The sequence below is a fragment of the Pseudocercospora fijiensis genome, assembly GCF_000340215.1.
Source record: "Pseudocercospora fijiensis CIRAD86 unplaced genomic scaffold MYCFIscaffold_7, whole genome shotgun sequence".
In the NCBI taxonomy this organism is placed as follows: domain Eukaryota; kingdom Fungi; phylum Ascomycota; class Dothideomycetes; order Mycosphaerellales; family Mycosphaerellaceae; genus Pseudocercospora; species Pseudocercospora fijiensis.
Window position 1 is genome coordinate 3,970,144 of NW_006921538.1, and position 6,955 is coordinate 3,977,098.

Here is a 6,955-nt window from a genome sequence, read left to right on the forward strand (position 1 = left end):
GGATTTCGATCCAGCTTCTCGTCCAAGCTCTTCGTTCTGGCGAGTTTCCGGATACGGTGGACTTTTCGAGGTATACACGGCATGTTTTGCGTACATCGAAGGGAAAGGAAAGGGAAGGAGCAAGCGATGCGGAATGCCGCAACCTACTCCCCGCGAGTCTAGAAACATGTTCGCAGGCGGAGGCGTTTCATCTCCGCCGTTTCGTCGATATTCCCGAGAGAGGGGGTTTCACTCCGGCGGTTGTCTTCTCCGCTGCATGGGCTCTCACATTATCCCAACTCCTTTGCGTCCAGGACGTGGGTTTCGGACAAGTCGTAGCGGGTCGGAACTCTTCGGGACTCGAAGGGATTCATAGGGTTTTTGGGTGTTGTGTTGGGAAGATTCCGATTCGGATTCGTTGTGATGATGGGAAGGAGGATTGGAGGGGAGGGGTTTTGAGGGAGGTGAAGAGGCAGATTCTGGGTGAGGAGGGGGAGGGGGAGATGGAGGTTTTGGGGGTCGATGAGTGGGGGGATGAGGGGATGAGGAATGGGGGGTTTGGGAGTGTGGTTCAGTATCAGAGTTCGGAATTCGCTTCTTTTGGTCACGGCAAGGAGAAGGGTGTGGGGATGGAGTGGATTGATGTTGGAGCGAAACCTTTGGAAGGGGTTGTGTTTTTGTTGTGTGAGCCTTGCTCTGACGGTACGGGCAATCATGTACTGAGTTTGGAGGTTTCTGGGCCGGGTGTTACGAGGGAATGGGTAGAAAAGGTGTTGGATACGTTAGAAGGGAGTCTGAGGGAGTTTGCGAGTGGGTAGGAAGGCGTACTATTGTGGGCGGGACGAGTAGGTCGTGGGTAGAGGTACATATATAGGGAACTGTATGCTGTAGGCCTAGTACTTAGTGTCTCTTAGGTAACTGCGAGGGGTCGGCGTAGCATTGTATACTTCGAAGGGGAGGCGTTGCAAATATTAAAGAGAAGAGAATAGCAGCAGGGAGGGCTATATTATAGCTAGATTAGGTACACTTCCTATATCCTTCTTACTATATATTATCGTAGCTGTGTCTCCTTATATTGTATATATATATATATTCTAATTATAAAGGTAGTTGTATATCTTCGGGGGTACAAAATAAGGGAGAGAGGGTATAAGTGTATATACCTATACTAAGCCGGGTTTCCCTACTATATTTTCCCTCCCGGACTAAGAAGTCTGCCCTTAGACTAACGCTTCCTTACCTCCTAGACTGAAAAACCTTAAATACGTAAGAAAACTAAACCAACTATCCTATAACGGTATCCTAGCTAGCTAGCTACTATACCCTATTACTTATTTCTTTCTACTACGAGTCGCTAGTCTACTATAGTTACCTCTACGGCCCTAGCCGCTATAATTGCCTCCTCGCCCCTACTAGTTAAATTAGTCGATAAGAGCCTAGGTCCGCGTCGCCTTAGCCTATATGTCCTAGCGGGTCTGTCGTTTATTCGGATTAGCTATAGGGTTCGTAGGCTGCTTTAAAGAAGATAGCTAAGGAGGCTGTTTCTTAGAGGTACTAAGCTACTAGGAGTTAACGTTCGGGAGTACTCTACTAGGAGTAGAGACTTTCGAAGCGTAGGTAGTAGGTTTCGCTAAAGGGGCGCTAGACTGCCGCTAGTTAGTAGGAAGGTCTGCCTTACTAGGTTCCTATTAGTATATAAATCCCTAGCCTCCCTAATTAAACTCCTCCCTAGTATTAGGCGCAGGCTAATATCGGTAGAAATTATCCTAGTTTAGGCGTATATACCGATCTTCGCTATTATTTAGGATGCAACTCTAGTCTTTTAAAGACTATATAAGAGCCTTAAAGAATGATTTCTCCCCGAAACGCTCCTACTCGAGCCGAATAACCTTACTTAATATCTTAGAGTATACCGACGCTATATCCTTGCGATACTGCTTTAAATAGTTCTCGAGCATATATAAGGAGCCTTCTTAGTTAAGGTTGCGAAAGAGTCTTCGAATATATTACTATACTATAGTATCGTCCTACTTTAATTAACCGACGAGGGCTTCCGAGATTAGGTTGTTATTACGTAGGCGCACTATAGCCGGGAACGCGTACGGAGGGGCACCGTACTTATTTACAAGACTAGAGGGCGAGGTAGGGCTAGGAAGAAGGTCTCTATAGGTAGCGGCGAGTTCCTAAAACGTACCTCTAGCTTCGCAATCGAGCTTTCTAGTTACTAAGTCGTATCGGTAGAACTAGGGGAGTATATTATTAGCTAGTAACCGGCCCTATATACCTAGGCTAAGTTTTGAGCCTATATAAGAGGCCTCCTTCTATATTATAGATAGAGTATTAACCTCGTATAGTATATTGTTTATGTTACACTTCTATAATACCTATGTTATAGGGCTCTAGTTATTAGCCTAAGCGACAGTCTCGTTATCTTATCTTGTTAAATATAGCTGCCTATATTGCTATAGGTTATGTTACCCTCGGTAGCCTATACTATTACTATAAGTAGTAGTAGTAGTATTAGTTTCCGTCCTTTATTAGAGCCGAAGGTAGGGCTATCTCTTTATATCTAATAGGTTCGGGTATATTAAAGGTAGTCTCTAGGCACGAATAGCTATAACCGAAGCGAGGGCACGATAAGAGCCTACGATACGGACGATACCGAAGTATCTTAAGGGGCTATTACAATAAGTAGAGAAACCTCTTAACGAGGGCATCGCTTTAACCCCGAAAAGCTACAAACCCTTAGGACTATTATAGCTTAGGGCCTAGTCTATAGCTATAGCTAGCTTCTAAGGACTCGGCTCCGGGTCGAAGACCTATTTAGTACCGCTTGCTCGAGATAAGCCCCGCCTAAGGAGGAGATAGACTAATTACCTATCGGCCTTGCTTAGTTTGCTAAGACTATTAATTAATAGCAAATACGGCTTGTAGGTCGGATAGCCGGGGAGTCCCCTATTAATCGGATAGGGCGTTCCTAGATTCGTAGCCTCGCTTAGATAGTGCTTAGCCTTCTACCGGAAAAAGAAGGCTACCGCCCCCCGCCTAGCTAAAGGAGATACGAGCTAGTTTCTAGGATCTAGGTATAAATAGAGATTGCAGTCTCTCCCTCCGAGCGGCTTTCGTCTAATACTAAACTAAGCTCCTAGAGGTAGTTAGGCGACCCCTAGGAGGCTAAATCCTAATACTACCCTAGGGGTAACACTAGGAGAAACAGCCTAATACACTATTCTCTCGCGTAGCAATATTACAACAAACTAAACAAACCAAAGTTACTAAAAACACGTTTATATAGCATTCTATTTTAGCTATTTTAACTATTTTACAACAATCGAATAAGCTCTAGCTCTAGCGAAAACGAGCATTACGAATTAGTAGAATCTTCGGAATCCGAAAACGCCCCTAATCCTATTAACGAAGAAATCAGGCGGCGACTAGTTAATATAAGTAAGCCTCCTACGCCCTCTATACTAGAGGCGCTCTATAATGTTATTATAAAGATAATAGAGAAGCAAACTAAACTTCTCCGTTAAAACAAGCGTCGCCCGCTAGAACTAGGGAGCACTATAAACCCCTTATTCGAAGGGTAGAACGCTATAGTATATATTAAGCGCTTTAAGGAAGGCTTAGTTAATTACGAGCTCGATAGAGGATCCGACTAGTATAAGATTCGGTCCTTTACGAGGACTACCTCCTCTAAGCTTTACCGAACCCTTAAAACCCTAGTTAGCTACCTAGAAAAGGACGACAAGTCTAATGCTAACTAGGAGACCTTTAAGATAGCCTTTATAAGGGAATATCGGGAGCGCGATAGCCGTCGTATTAAAGGCAGTCGTACGTAGCTCGAGTCCCTCTGCTTAGTAAGGCGTACTAAGGATAACGACCTAAAGGGGTATATCCGCGAGTTTGTCGAGTTAGCGGACGGCATCGAATAGAGTAACCTCGAAAACTCTTAGAGAACGAGGCTACTCCTCTAGGGATTGCCGTAGCCTATAGCTTAGCGTATCTTCCGTCGCTATAAGCTTAGCGAGTCCGATCCTAAGAGTTTTAGGAAATACAAAGAGGTCCTAGTGTATGTTAAGGCCGATATTAATAGCACCGCCGATGCGAGGAAGTTTATCTATAGCGAAGATAGGAATAACCTAGCGTAGGTTAGGAAAGAAGCCTTAGGAAATAAGGGACCTAAGTTCCTTCCTAAATCGCAAAGTAGTCCTAAGACCGTAACTCCTACTGTTACTAAGCACTCTTAAGACGTTATAGACTTAGCTAAATCCCTAGCCTAGCTAAACCTAAATGCGAAAGCATTATAGCGAGTTAGGGAGGTTATTAATGCTACTATACTAGGCGATATACTACTAGTCTACTAGGTTTTAGACCCCAACTACCCTAAAGCCCCTTTAGTAGATGTCTACGCTATACGGAAGATCTATTCTAACTCAGATAGCAAGTACTAGATGTATAGCGGGTTCAAACATGTCTAATCGTCCTATCCTATCTAGAAAGAGCTTCTTAAAAGGAAGCTTATTATATAAGTAAATAGCCGGTTCTACTATATAGACACCGGCGACAAGATTAATTTCGAATAGGATCGGAGAGCCCCGAAGCTGCCTTAGCTAAAGACCCTTCTAGAAAAGAAGTATAGCGGCAAGATCGAGTTTAAGGACACTAGGAATAGTACCCTCGCCGCTATTGCTAAACGAGAAACTTAGAAGGTTAGGGCAAAACAGGTTAAGGAGCGGAGCAGTAACAGTACTACTAAGCCTATTAAGGTTAACTTTGTTTCTTAGGATCCGGACGCAGTTACTAATATTTACGCGGTTACTAAGAACAGTATAGATGTCTACGCTGCTATACGGTCTTAGACCTAGTCCTAAAGTAAGGGCAAGAGCCCGCAAAACCCTACTCGCCCTAGTGCGGCAGCCCCTACTAGGGTACTAAAGAACAAGGCGGCCGATAAGGCTAAGTAGTAGCGAGAGTTAACCGCTAAAACTAAGACTCTCTAGATAGCTACAAATCGTGCTACCCGATCTAGCACCGTACCTAGTACCGTACCTAGTACCCTACCTATAGAAAGCCTAGTTGTCCTAGAGACTCTAGAGGTCGATATAGAGGATATTACTACCGACATTAGTGGTACCCTAGGCCTAGCTAACCTACCGGCCTATAAGCGAAAGTTATCCGATCTAAAGAGCTTTCGCTTTAATAGGTATATAAAAAAGTATAGTACTAGCCTAGCTAACTCCTTAGACACAAAGGTAAACGCTCTCTTCTAGGCTTTATAGTTCCTAGACCTTAAGTCTAATATGTCTATAGGAGAGCTACTAGTATACGGTTTGCCTACTAACCTATTCTAGAGCCGAATCCCTAACGATACTACCTTTATAAAAGACCTCGCTACCCTCCGAAGGAAGCAGGGACGAGAAGACTATATCGACGTCTCTTCCCTATAGTTCCTTCCTAAATTTTTAGGTACCTAAGAGTTAGTAGAAGGCGAATCGGTAACCTACGAGAACTAAGAGACTATCGATAATGCTAACGAAGAGGGAGTTAAGGAGATAGGCCGAGGGGATAGTAATAATCCCGACCCTACTCTAGTTTTAGTCTCTATTAAGGCTGTCCGGTTTACTAGCTAACAAATCGGTCGAGTAGGACCTCCTCGACCTAAGGAACTTTATTCTATCCCTAATAATATAGACCTTTCCGCAGTTACCCGTTCCTTCGCTATCGTTCCCGCTATCTATATTTAAGTTACTATCGGGAGCTATAGTTAATAGATACTAGCAATACTTAATAATAGTTCGGAGTTACTTATTATAAGTAAGCGTTAGGCTAAACAACTTAGGCTGCTAATAAACAGAGACATTTCCCTCGGTATATAGGGAGTAAATAGGGAGGTTGCGCTAGTAGGTGCTTGCTATAATGTTATAGTAGACGCCTTCGGTATATGCTTTTCCTTTACCTTCTAGATTGCCGCCGACCTAAATACGCTAATTATTCTAGGTCGGCTATAGTCTCGTATAACCCGAGGTGTTTAGCGCAACTGCGACGATAGCTCCTAGGAGGGAACTATTACTAACTAGAAGGGCAACCGAGTCGTATTTACTAGTTATGTCGGCAACACTAGCTATAAGTCCTATAAGGATATCCTTGCTGCTTCTAGACGGTCTTCGGGAAACGCTACGGCGCGGTTATAAGACCGGCAATCTGCGCTATAAGTTAGTATAGCTTAAATAGGTTATTTCTAGAAGTACGCCGCTCCGTACGTTAAGGCAAGTTTCTAGGTTCTGCACTAAGAAGACGAATGCTCGAAGCGATAGCGAGTATAACACAACGACTACCTAATGTACGAGTTAAGGTAATAATACTATCGCAAGTATTACTACCGGACGCGGGTCTACCCGAACTAACTAATTAGAGCGCGAGTCTAATACTACCCTAGGGGTGTTATTACGAATCTAACGTTTTCGCCGGCGTTATAAATTAGGACTACTAGTTGTATACCTATCGACTTAAGGAAACTTCTAAAGAGGTTTACGCGCTATTTTGTTACGCTAATCTCTAGGCCTAGCGACAAAGAGAGAGAGCTCGGGTTCGACAATCTATTAGTATATATACCCTATATAAGAGGGTAGCTAACAAGATTAAGCCTATAAAGGGTAGCGTATATATTACCGATAGGTCTAATCCTAGCGGGAATCCTAACTAGCGACAAAAGTGCCTTAATTAGGAGGCGACACTACTACCTAGGGATAGTCCGTACGATTAGAAGTATATTACTAAAAAGTTTTCTACTATCCCTAGGGGGTTAAGGCTAATAGAGGAGAGGCTTGCGAAAATCAAACCTAGTATCGAGCTTTCGGATCGTAAACTAGATTTGCTATACGAGCTTCTATACAATCGCGAGGCCGTATTAGTATATAACTTTACTTACCTAGGCAGAATAAATCCGGAGGTTGCCCCTCCGTAGAAGATCCGA